The sequence below is a fragment of the Antechinus flavipes genome, chromosome 5 (genome assembly GCF_016432865.1).
Source record: "Antechinus flavipes isolate AdamAnt ecotype Samford, QLD, Australia chromosome 5, AdamAnt_v2, whole genome shotgun sequence".
In the NCBI taxonomy this organism is placed as follows: Eukaryota; Metazoa; Chordata; class Mammalia; order Dasyuromorphia; family Dasyuridae; genus Antechinus; species Antechinus flavipes.
Genome location: NC_067402.1, coordinates 287,104,412 through 287,117,220, shown reverse-complemented (window position 1 = coordinate 287,117,220; position 12,809 = coordinate 287,104,412).

Below are 12,809 nucleotides of genomic sequence, written 5' to 3'. Positions count from 1 at the left end.
TCTCCTCCACATTTCAGTCCCAAACTAATCTGGTCATATCCCAGACCTTAACAACACTCAGAATTTTGCTGCTTTTTAGACTTAGAACTTGAAAATACTATTTTCTAATGACAGTCTCTTATCCTTTCATCTCTCCCGACTCGTTCAAATGTGAGTGACCCAAACTGCTGAAACAGAAATCTTGTGTTTGGTTGGAAACTACTCACAATGAAGATCAGAGTCCCCACCCACTGAATCCCTTAGACCAGTCAGGACCGATCACATGATTTCATATCATAACTAGAACAATTCAGCCCTAAAATAGAAGGCATTGTGATATTGAGAAAATACATTAAAAGCAACACTCCCAATGCCTGCGGCCCCTAGGAAGCCGCCTCATCTCCTCCCATTCCCCTGAGAGGGGAAGGTTCGGAGTCCAGCTCAGTCCCTGCCTTGTATTCTATCCCGCTCTCGTAGTCAATGAAAGGAAGCCAACAATGTGGGGATAACTATTTGTCCTTCTGGTGACCCCCCAAAGGTGCTACATAGCTTGATATCTGGGTCACAGCTGCTATTCCACTCAAGATCATTTAGAGATCAGGAATAGGCCATCCCCACCTCCCCACAAGGATGGGGTGACTGATTGCCCCAAGTCTGGGAGAGCTAAGAACAATAGCCGGACCTAAAAAGAGAAAAGTGGGAGGAGAAAAATGTAAAGTTCTACAATTTTTTTAAAAGACAACTTCAAAAGTCAAATATAAAATGGAGAATACAAATATAAAATACAAAATAATTTGTGTGGAAAAGAGCTGGGAGTGTTAATGGACTAGAAGCTTAATGTGTGTCCAAAACGTGAGACAGTAACCAAAAAAGACACTCCGGCCTTGGGCTGAATTAATAGGAGTCTGGCTCCCAGATAGCTCACAGTGTTTAGAGCTAGAAAGGACCTTGTAGTCCAATGGTTTTATTTGACAGAGGGAGAATGGCAAAGCGGTTCAGTGGTTGCTCCTCACCTGTAAAATGGAGCAAGTGACTGAGGTTTCTTCCAGGTAGCTCAAGGATCCCAGATCTAAAGGGAGCCTCCAATTAGAGCCTTTTTTCTGTGAATTACTTCCTCTGGACACCCTGTGATTCTGAGTCTTGTCTTTTCAGACAGTGGGAAGGAACAGTGGCGTCTATTGATTCAATCATCCATTGAGCTGAGAAGCTGCTCTTTTTGGTGCTGGGACACCATTGCTCCTGTTCCGTTCCTGCCTGCTTCATGATGGACGAGGGGGTGAGGAAATAATGAAATTAAGGAGGCAAGAATCCCGAGTATAAAGCTTGCTCTGTATGCTTGTCGTCTCCCCAGGTAGATGGTAAGCGTCCAGAGGGCAGGGACTGGCTTTTTTGTGACCCCTGGTGCCCTAGGACATAGTAATCATTGAATAATTAATTGCTTGTCAACTTTATCTCCTTCTAATTTCTCTTTCCTCTCCCCACTCTACTTTCCTTCTCCTCCTCCCTCTTCTCTAAGTGGTCCTTTTCTCCCAAAAGTTCTGAGAGAATGAAAATCTGTGGAACAGCGACCGTCCCAGAGTTTCCTGGAAAGGTGAGACTAGCCCTGATTCTGGAAGGATTCTGATGGGATTTGACACCATTGGGGAACCACAGAGGGGGTGCACGGGACCACAGAGGGGAGCAGGAGGTGCTGTTGGAGGTTAGGGCAGGGCTGGGGCGGGGGAAGGACTTTCTCCTGCAGGCCTCTGGGAAGCAGGCGCACCTGGCTGGAGGAGGACAGGTGAGGGAGTCAAAAGGAGCACAGCGGGCAGGGATGGGAGCTGCTCGCGGTGGGGAGGACAGGATGAGGTCATGTCTGAGCTCCTGAAAGAACCAGCCTTAGATAAACACTGGCTGAGGCTTCAGGATGCTAGATAGTGCTCGCTGCTCCCGGGGGGCCCAGCCCTGGCGTGGCCGGGGTGGGGGATACGCAAGGCGTGCGACAGCATGTGTGTGTCTCTGTCTGGGCAATGGCGTCCTCCCCTAGTCCAGGAGCCCTGAATTACAAGGAAACTCCAGGGAGCTAGGGAAGGGCCATTCTTTGGGACCAGGGGGCAGAGTTTAATGGCACCCCCAACTTAGGGAAAGGAAAGCTTATTGAGTGACTGATCACTTGTACCCTCATCCCAGTGCGTGTGTCTCAGTATGGGAGCTGTAGGTGTGTGTAGGAGGTGTGTGTACATCGGTCACTGAGTCTGAGGAATCTGAGTGGAGAAGGGAGATTTCAAAAGCCATCCTGAGCCAGAATCCTCTAAAGGCCTTCCCCTCCGTGCTCCCCCAACTCTTGCAAGCTCTGTTTCTTTCTCTGTCTCTCTTACTCTCTCTCCTTTCTTGTTCTTTCTTCCTCTTCTTCTTTCTTCTTCTTTTTCCTCCTCCTTCCCTTCCCCCTCCTCCTCCTCCTTCTCCTCCTCCTCCTTCTCTTCTTCTTCTTCTTCTTCTTCTTCCTCTTCTTCTTCTTCTTCTTCTTCTTCTTCTTCTTCTTCTTCCTTCTCCTTTTCCCCTCTTCCTCTTCTTCTTCTTCTTCTTCTTCTTCTTCTTCTTCTTCTTCTTCTTCTTCTTCTTCTCTTCTTCTTCCTTCTCCTTTTCCCCTCTTCCTCTTCTTCTTCTTCTTCTTCTTCTTCTTCTTCTTCTTCTTCTTCTTCTTCTTCTTCTTCTTCTTCTTCTTCCTTCTCCTTTTCCCCTCTTCCTCTTCTTCTTCTCCTCCTCCTCCTCCTCTTCCTCCTCCTCCTCCTCCTCCTCCTTCTCCTCCTCCTCCTCCTTCCCTTCCCCCTCCTCCTCCTCCTTCTCCTCCTCCTCCTTCTCCTTCTCCTTCTCCTTCTCCTTCTCCTTCTCTTCTTCTTCTTCTTCTTCTTCTTCTTCTTCTTCTTCCTTCTTCTTCTTCTTCTTCTTCTTCTTCTTCTTCTTCTTCCTTCTCCTTTTCCCCTCTTCCTCTTCTTCTTCTTCTTCTCCTCCTCCTCCTCTTCCTCCTCCTCCTCCTCTTCTCCTCCTCTTCCTCTTCCTTCTCCTCCTCTTTTCTTCTTCCTTTTTCTGCTTTTTCTCCTCCTCCTGTTTTCTTCTCTCGATCTCTCTCTGTCTCTCTCTGTCTCCCTGTTTCTCTCTCTCTCTCTCTCTCTCTCTCTCTCTCTCTCTCTCTCTCTCTCTCTCTCTCTGTCTCTGTGTGTGTGTGTGTGTGTGTATATGTATGTGTGTAAGGGGGAACTGAATGATGTCCAAAGTTCTATGATAGATGGCTTGCCATATGGTATATCCATGGACTTAACAACTAATGGACACACACACGCCCCCTTTTTTTAAAAAACAAATGGGGAAACCGAGGCCCATAAAACTGAAGAACAGTCACCCAGCTGCAGGGGAAAGACACAGAACTAGATTACACTGTTTCCTGGCAGGATGAGGATCAGGGAGCGCAGCCCTAGGGGAATAATTTGTCCCAGGAAACACAAGGAGTAAATAGCATCAAGGTCCACATTTTACGCTCTTTCTGCTGCCTCCCCTCTGAGATGACCCTTGATCTCTTCAGTGCATCTCCCCTCTGGACTAACTGCTTGTTGCATGCCTCATTTAAAAAAAAAACGAGCTCCTTGAGGTGAGGGCCGGCTTTTGAAAGTCTCTCTCTGAATCCCCAGGCGCAGCAGCCAGTGTTTGCTGATTGACTGTGCCAGATTTGGATATGTGTGTGGAATCACATCCACTTCCAAGCATCGTCCTGTTTTGGGGCCGGGTGCTCCTCCTGTGACACATTTATCCCTGGAGAAAAGCAGAAAGGGCTTGGCTTTGGAGGTAAAGGATCTGAATTCAAATGCTCCCCTGCCTCTTCTCCCAGTGTGACTTTGAGTAGATCACTTCGCCGCTCTCCTAGCCTCAGTTTCCCTGCCTGTGAAATGAAGAGGGTCAGACTCCATGGTCTCTGAGGTCTCCTCTGTGACCCCCAATACTGTAATTTGGGGGTGTGCTGAGATGAAGCAGAAAAAGCTGGCTTAGAGATAGCCCCATCTCCTGCTAGACAGACAGCAGCATTGCTGGTGGAGGTGTGAACTGATCCAACCATTCCCGAGAGCAATTTGGAACAATGCCCCAAGGGCCTTCAAACTGTGCATACCCTCTAATCCAACAGTCTCATTACTGACTCTGTGTTCCCAAGAGATCATAAAAAAGGAACAGGCCCCACATGTAGGAGGTGTGTGCACCGGTCTCTGAGTTTGAGGAATCTGCGTGAGGGAAAGGGGTTTCAGAAGCCACCCAGTGCCACAATACTCCCCCTTTTGTGATCCAACAAGTGTTCCCCCAGCCCTATCAAGCTCCCTACCAAGCCACCCCATCCCCTTTGGGGCAGCGTTAACTCCAGTTCATCCCACTAAGCATTTTACAGATGGGGAAACTGAGGGAAAGCAATTTGGAATTATGTCCAAAGGTCCATAAAATTGTGCATACCCTTTGATCCAGCAGTCTCACTACTGCGATTGTATTCCAAAGAGATCATAAAAGAGGGAAAAGGGCCCACATGTGCACAAATGTTTGCAGCAATTCTTTTTATAGTGACGAGGAACTGGAAATTGAGTCAATTGGGAAATGACTGATAGATGAATAAATATAACAAAGGATTATTGTTCTACAAATAAATGAAGAAGAGGCTGATTTCAGAAAATCCTGGAAAGACTTACATGAACCGATGCTGAGTGAAATGAACAGAACCAAGAGAACATTGTACACAGAGACAACAAGATTAGGTGATGATCAACTGTAATGGACTTGGCTCTTTTCAACAACGTAGTGATTTAAGGTAATTCCAATAGACTTGGGATAGAAAATACAAATTGCATTCAGAGAGAGAACTATGGAGACTGATTCTGGATCAAAGTATAGTATTTTCTCTTTTGGGGGGGAGTGTCTACAATTTTACAATTTTTTTTAATAATAGCTTTTAATTTTCAAAATACACTTGCAAAACCTTGCGTTCCAACTTTTTCTCTCTCCCTTCCCCTAGACAGCGACCAATCCAATATATATTAAACATGTACAATTCTTCTATACATATTTCCATATTTATCAAGCTGCACAAGAAAAATCCGCTCAAAAAAGAAAAAACGAGAAAGAAAAAAAATCAAACACAATAAAAAAAAGCTGCAAATACTATGTTGTGATTTACATTCAGCGAAGTAGAGTGTTTTCATTTTTTATTTGTTTTTTTCTCGTTTTTTCCCCTTTTGGTCTGATTCGTTTTTCTTGCACAGCATGACAAATATGGAGACATGTTTTAAAGGATTGCGTATTTTTTTAGCCTATATCAAATTGCTGTCTTGGGGAAGAGGGAGGGAAAGGAGGGAAGGAGAAAATTTTGAAACACAAAAGTCTTACAAAAATTAATATTGAAAACTATCTTTATACATATTGGGAAAATAAAATACTATTAAAAAAAAAAAAAAAGACAAACAGCCAAGTCTCCGGCTTTGGGACTTCTCTCCTCTGTCACCCACTCCATCCCCCATTCCTTTTTTTTTTGTTTGTTTCGGAGGCAATTGGAGTTAAATGACTTGCCCAGAGTCACACAGTCAATAAATGTCTGAGGCTGGATTTAAACTAGCTGCTCTCTCCTCCCCTCTCCTACGTGTTTTTCCTCTTGTTTGTGCCCCTCAATGGACCTCTGCCCCAGGGAGGCTCGGGGAGCGGGGAGAGCCAGAACTTGGGCCCTTGGAGGAAGGCACGTTGGGAGTAGGGAGGGATGTGACTGGAGGGAGCGGGCAGGGCTGGAATGTGTTTGTGTTCCATGCATGGAAAAGGAGGGAGAAAAAGGACCTTCCTTCCCCGTGACAGATGCTGGAATGTTTCCGCTAATCAAGGAGGAAAATGAGCAAATGGGAGGAGGGCCCGAGCTGGGCTCTGGTGGCCTCCTGCCTGCCCCCTGCCTCTCCCCCTCCTCCTCCTCCCTGGAAAGGCAGCCACCTGTCCAGAGGCGGGTGGGAAAGTCTGGACCAAGGTGGGGGAGGGAGCTCGGAGAAGGGGTCCAGCTCTGTGGCCCCACCCCCACTCCATCTCACCCAGAGAGCTCAGATTGGCAGAGATTCCTCCCCCAGATCTCGGTTTCCTTCTCTGCTAAATGAAAAGACCTTCTAGTTCTAGAACTCTGGTCCCATGATCTACTCCAAAATACTCATGTTATAGATGGGGAAACTGAGGGCCAAGGCATCTGCCCAGTTTCCTTCTGGACTCTTATTTGTTGCTCAGTCACATTCAGTCATGTTTAACTCTTTGTGACCCTTTGGGAGGGGGATTTCTTAGCAGAGAAACTGGAGTACTTTGCCATTTCCTTCTCCAGCCCATTTTACAGATGAGGAAACTGAGGCAGATGGGGTAAAGTGACTTGCCTAGGTCACACGGCTAATAAATGGCAAGGTCAGGACCCAAACCCATTTCCTCTGACCCCAGATCCAGTTTCTTTTTCAGCAGAGCACACGGCCTCCTTGCAGAGACGGTTCTGTGGTCAGGGGCCCTCAGAGGCAGGCCTGTACTGGGCTCTTTCCCTCCTTCCTCCTTCTCCCCCATTCCCTGCCCCAGTCCCATCCTGACTGAAGGGCGGATAGGAGAACAAAGGCTGCATCTCGGTGACAGCATCTTGCCCGGAGACTAGGATCCTGCCTGGGCCGCAGAGAAGGGAGGGCGAGGTACCGGGCTGAGGCTGGGCCAGGCAGGCCTTGATCTGTCAAGGATCTAGTTCAGAACCTTGGGCCTCAGCCTCCCAGCTCCTGGGGGACAGATCCTCCGGTAGACTACCACCCAAACAGCAAATTCAGTATTTTGGAACCTTCCTTAGTCCCTGAAACCCAGCTTCAGTCTCCTGTGTAGCACTAGGCAACCCATCGAACTTCCCTGTGCCTCAGTTTTCCCATCTCTAAAATGAGAAGATTGGACTTGGCACCCGCTGGGGTTCCTTCCAGCTCTTGATCTAAGGGTCTATGCTCCCATGTAGGCTTCTTCCTAAATTTAGGTCCTGGGATCTACCGGTTCTGGCTTTTAAGGTCCACTCCCTTCACAATGCTAACTAGGCTGGGGCAGCAGGCGCTTTGCCCCAGAGCGCCAGATTCCATCGGGCTCAATAGCCCCTGACAGAGAGTGTATCTCTCCTGCCCCGCCGTGGGACGGGCTCCCAGACAGCCCCTTTCCAGCCTTTCAGCTGCCTTGCCCTTCCCTTTGAGGTCCCTCCAGCAGCGGCAGCAGCAGCAGCCTTGTACCTCAGCCCAGATCCGGCTTTCCAGGCTTGCCTCCCGCAGCAGAATGATCGCACGACAGCTCTGGCTGCGTGACCCCAACCTGCAAATGACTTCTCCTTCTGCTCCCATTGTTTGTCCGGGCAAGGCTAGCCCCCACTTCCTTCTTTCCCTTCCTCTTTATCCCCTGCCCGGGCTCCACGCTCCGGAGACCACACGTTTCTGGGACTTGTTTACAAGGAGATTTAAAGATTCAGAAGGAAAGCTCAAGTGAGCTCACCCAAAGAAAAGAATTAGCGGGGTGTGAAGTAATAGAGGTCTGAACGGGGCAGCTAGGAAGCACAGTGGTTAGAGACTGGGCCTGGAGTCAATCAAATCCAGCCTCTGACACTTCCCAAATGTGTGAGGCTGGGTAAATCATTTCACCCCGTCTGCCTCAGTTTCCTCATCTGTAAAGTGGGCTGGAGAAGGAAATGGCCAATTATCCCTGTATCTCTGCCAAGAAGACCCCGAGGGAGACGCGGCCGAATGACAATAGTAGTCTCTTTTCTGGACTCTGGTTTCCAACCACCAGCTGTCCCCTAGAAATCTCACATTGACCTGTCCAAACTTTCCCCCAAAGTCTTCCCTCTTTCCACTTTCCTGCTTACTATGGAGGCTACCACCTTCCCCTCCAATCTAACACATTGATCTGACTGTGAATTCTCTCCTTGCTCAAGCAGGTGCAATGGCTCCCTATCACCTCCAGGTCCAACTGGGGTTAAGTGACTTGCCTAGAGTCACACAGCCAGGAGATACCTGAGACCTTTGTTTGCCATTTAAATCTGGCCCTTCCTCTCTTTCCAACCTTCCTGCTCTGGACAAGCATGCTCCAACCCAGCCATTCCTCCATCTCCGTCTCCGTCTCCTGCCTTTGCATAAGTGCTCTTCAGGCCGGAATCTTTTCTCTCCCAAGTGCCAGCTTTGGGAGTTCTTGGCTTCCTTCAAGCCTCTGCTCCAGCACTCTGGCCTCCAGGAGGCCTTCCCTGGGCTCCCAGCGGCCGGTGCCTCCTGGAAGGTCCCCTTCCACCTGCCCTGAAGCCATGTTAGCCCATAAGCTCCCGGAGGACAGGAACCACTCTTGCTTTTCTCTGTCCCTGACTCTTAGTAAGTGCTTGTTGACTGACTGTCTGGCCCAACTCCCTCATTTTACAGAGTGGGGAACTGAGTCACACAGAGGAGAGATAATCCGCAGCAGGGAGAGGGTTTACTGCACCATTATTGTGAGCATGGGCTGTGGTACCGTACCATGCGAGGCAGGGGAGACTCTGGGGGCTCGCTGGTGGCCGGGCCTTCTTTCCCAGCCTGCTCAGGACTCAGCCTCCCTACTCCCTTCCCAGCCTAGCCCTGCCCTCCCTCCTCCTCCTCCTCCTCCTCCTCCTTCTATTCACTCATCCCTTGGCTGGAGTCCAGCCTTCCCCTTCTGTTGACTGCAGGCCTCTCCGCCCTGCCCCCTGCCTGAAGGGGCAGCCTCAGTCTGACCCCCTCCTGTGAGATCCCAGGCCCGATGAGTCACCCCCGAGAGGGGTCAGGCCCCGGGCTGAGAATAGAATGTAATGTCAGAGCCGGGAAGGATCTTAGAACAGAGTGTCCATGTCCAAAGGGAGCTTAGAACCCAGAATGTCAGGGCTGAGAAGGATCTTAGAACAGTGTCTGTGCCCAAAGAGAGCTTAGAACCCAGAATGTCAGAGCCGGGAAGGATCTTAGAACAGAGTGTCCATGTCCAAAGGGAGTTTAGAATCCAAAATTTTAGGGCTTAGAAGGATCTTAGAACAGTGTCTGTGCCCAAAGAGAGCTTAGAACCCAGAATGTCAGAGCCGGGAAGGATCTTAGAACAGAGTGTCCATGTCCAAAGGGAGTTTAGAATCCAAAATTTTAGGGCTTAGAAGGATCTTAGAACAGTGTCTGTGCCCAAAGAGAGCTTAGAACCCAGAATGTCAGAGCCGGGAAGGATCTTAGAACAGTGTCCATGTCCAAAGGGAGCTTAGAACCCAGAATGTCAGGGCTGAGAAGGATCTTAGAACAGTGTCTGTGTCCAAAGGGAGCTTAGAACCCAGAATGTCAGGGCTGAAAAGAACCTTAGAACAGTGTCTGTGTCCAAAGGGAGCTTAGAACCAGAATGTCAGAGCCAAGAAGAACTTTAGAATACTGTCTGCATCCAAAAGGAGCTTAGAACCCAGAATGTCAGAGCTGAAAAGAACCTTAGAACAGTGTCCATGTCCAAAGTGAGTTTAGAACCCAGAATGTCAGAGCTGAGACAGATCTTAGAAAGGAGAGCCTCAGAAGCGGCACAAAGAACGTCAGAGATGGGAGAGACCTTAGAACAAGGGGAGCTTAGAACCCAGAATGTCAGGGCTGAGAAGGATCTTAGAACAGTGTCTGTGCCCAAAGAGAGCTTAGAACCCAGAATGTCAGAGCCGGGAAGGATCTTAGAACAGAGTGTCCATGTCCAAAGGGAGTTTAGAATCCAAAATTTTAGGGCTTAGAAGGATCTTAGAACAGTGTCTGTGTCCAAAGGGAGCTTAGAACCCAGAATGTCAGGGCTGAAAAGAACCTTAGAACAGTGTCCGTGCCCAAAGTGAGTTTAGAACCCAGAATGTCAGAGCCAAGAAGAACTTTAGAATACTGTCTGCATCCAAAAGGAGCTTAGAACCCAGAATGTCAGAGCTGAAAAGAACCTTAGAACAGTGTCCATGTCCAAAGTGAGTTTAGAACCCAGAATGTCAGAGCTGAGACAGGTCTTAGAAAGGAGACCCTCAGAAGCGGCACAAAGAACGTCAGAGATGGGAGAGACCTTAGAACAAGGGGAGCTTAGAACATGGAATTTCAGAGCTAACATGGATCTAAGAGCCTTTCTCTCCCATTTTATTATTGTCCAGAGGGAAGAACTGAGACTCTGAGAGCAGATTCCCCTCATCCCACCTCTGCCTCTTAGATTCTGCTCCTTCCTTCCAAACTAAGCCCCAGTTCTAGTTCATTTGAGAATCTCGTGGTCCCCTCAGCAGCTGAAGCCTTCCCTTCCAAGGTTCCCTCCCTTCTGCTCCATGGATCCTGCATGCGCCTCATTGCTGACAGGTTGTCTCCCCCCTTAGAATATGGCGCTCCTTGCCCAGGGTCACTCAACCTTGGCATGTCAGAGGCAGAATTTGAATTCAGTTCTTCCCGATTCTGGGAGGGCCTTTCAAGCTACTTGACTCACCTTCCTTCCAGCCTATAGCTCTGATCCTAGTGCGAGCCCTCTCCTGTTCACTACCACAATAAATTGTTCTCTATCCCTCAAGTTTGACTTTATCAGTCCCTCCCTCTGTAAGCTCTAGTGGCTCCCTATTACCTTCAGCATCCAAGATAATCTGGCCCCTGTCTTTCCAAACTTTCCATCCTTCTGCCGTCCGTCCACACTGGGCAGCTAGAGACTCCCCTCCCATGACCCTCTCTCCCGTGTCCTTGCCTTGGCCTGGAATGTTACCACGGTGCCCAGAATTCTCTGCCCCCTCATTTCTGCCTTCACATTTCACAATCCCCTTTCAACATCCAGCTCCAACCCCCTTTCTGCAGCTGAAGCTCCTTCCCAGCCCCAAGCTCCTTCCCCAGCGGCTCCCACCTTCCCCTCTACAACCTGTAACCGGCTGCTTGGCGGCTCCTCCACAGCCCCTTGAAAGCAGGGAGCATCTGACCTCTGTGTAGCACAGTGTCTGGCACAGAGTAAGTCTTCAGTAAGTGCTTTCTGTCATTTATTCCTTGCTGGCCCGCCCTCCTCCCCTGACCCACTCCCAGCCCTCCTGCCGTTTGCTTGCCAAGCCAAGGGATCTCAGAGTCTGGCCGAACTCCTCCCACAACAAGCTGTGGGAGGTCTGCCATTTGGACTCCTCCAGGAAGCCTTCCCTGACCTTCCCATCGCGTATCCGTCCCCTGGTCCTCTGCAGCTCTGCTCATTCCCTCTGCCTTTAAGATTTCCTAAGATCAAGGTAGGAAGAGGCTGGGTGGCCCAGTGATGGAGGCCGGGCCTGGAGGCAGAAAGCCTGAGTTGTAATCCAGCCGTGTGACACCGGGAAAATCACTTATGTTGTTTGCCTGGGGAAGGAAATGGCCAATCACTTTGTCCCCCAAAACCCCCCGTGGACAGTGGGGTTCACAGAGTCACAAAGACTTGGATGCAACTGAAAAAACAAGGCTTGAAGTTGTCTTTTGTTCATGGCTCGGCTCTCCGGCTCTACTGGAAGCTTCTTGCGGACAGGGACCCAGCTTCTTTTGTTTTTATTAAAGTTTTTTTATTTTCAAACATGTGCATAGATAATTTTCAACATCCACCCTTGCAAAACCTTGTGTTCCAAATTTGTTTCCCTCCCTCCCTTCCTTCCTGTATACGGCAAATAATACATCGTATGTTACAATCTTCCATACATATTTCCACAGTTATCATGGTACCCAAGAAAAATCAGCTCAAAAAAGAAAAAAATAAGAAAGAAAACAAAACAGAAGCAAACAAAATAAAAAGGTGGAACTGCTTTGTTGTGATGCACACTCACTTCCCACAGTCCTCTCTGGGAGCAGATGGCTCTCACCACCAGACCATTAGAACTGGTCTGAATCATCTCATTGTTGAAAAGAGTCACGTCCATCAGAATTGATTGTTGTATAATCTTGTTGTTGCCGTGTACAATGATCTCCTGGTTCTGCTCATTTCACTCAGCATCAGTTCCTATAAGTCTCTCCCGGTCTCTCTGAAATCATCCTCCTGACCATTTCTTACAGAACAATAATATTCCGTAACATTCATGTACCATAACTTATTTAAGCCATTCTCCAACTGATGGGCATCCACTCGGTTTCCAGTTCCTTGCCACTACCGAAAGGATTGCCGCAAACATTTTTACACACGTAGGGATCTTCTTCCTGTCTGGAGGTGGGATGGTTCAGGCTGGATGACCCCTGGACACGTTTAGGAAACATTCTTGTCCAGTAAAAGGCTGGACCATATGGCTTCTGACAACCTGTCCGGCTCAGGCCTATTGTGGATCTTCGAACCTCACGTGAGCTAAAGGAGACAGACAGCTCCCAGATACTTCTCTATGGGCTCCCATACTTCTACCACCGCAAACATCCTTTTGGGTGAAGGCATTATGTCCCCCCCGCCCTGTTTTCCTCCCTCACCCCCCAAGAGCTCCCATCAAAATGCAAATGATTTAGAGGATCCAATGAAGAACTGTCTTTATTCATTCTTAGAGAGTTTCCGGGGATACTGAAAGGGTCAATAACTGAGCCAAAGTCACATGGCCAGTAAGGAACAGAATCAGAATTTGAACTCATCTCTTCCCTCCTCCCAGCTCAGCTCTGTAGCCAGTCTATCAGCTTGCCACTTATTCTGGGGAGCATCATCGAGGGGGAAATGCTCTCGCTCCGGTAGCAGTCTGCTCAGGTTCAAATTCGGGTCCTGTCCCTGATTCCCTCTGGGATGTCCCTCCTCTGGCTTTCCCTTTTCTCCTCTGCAAAAGGAAGGGGCTGGATTTCTCGCTCTCTGAAACTCCTTCCAGCAGCAGATTCTGGGATAAT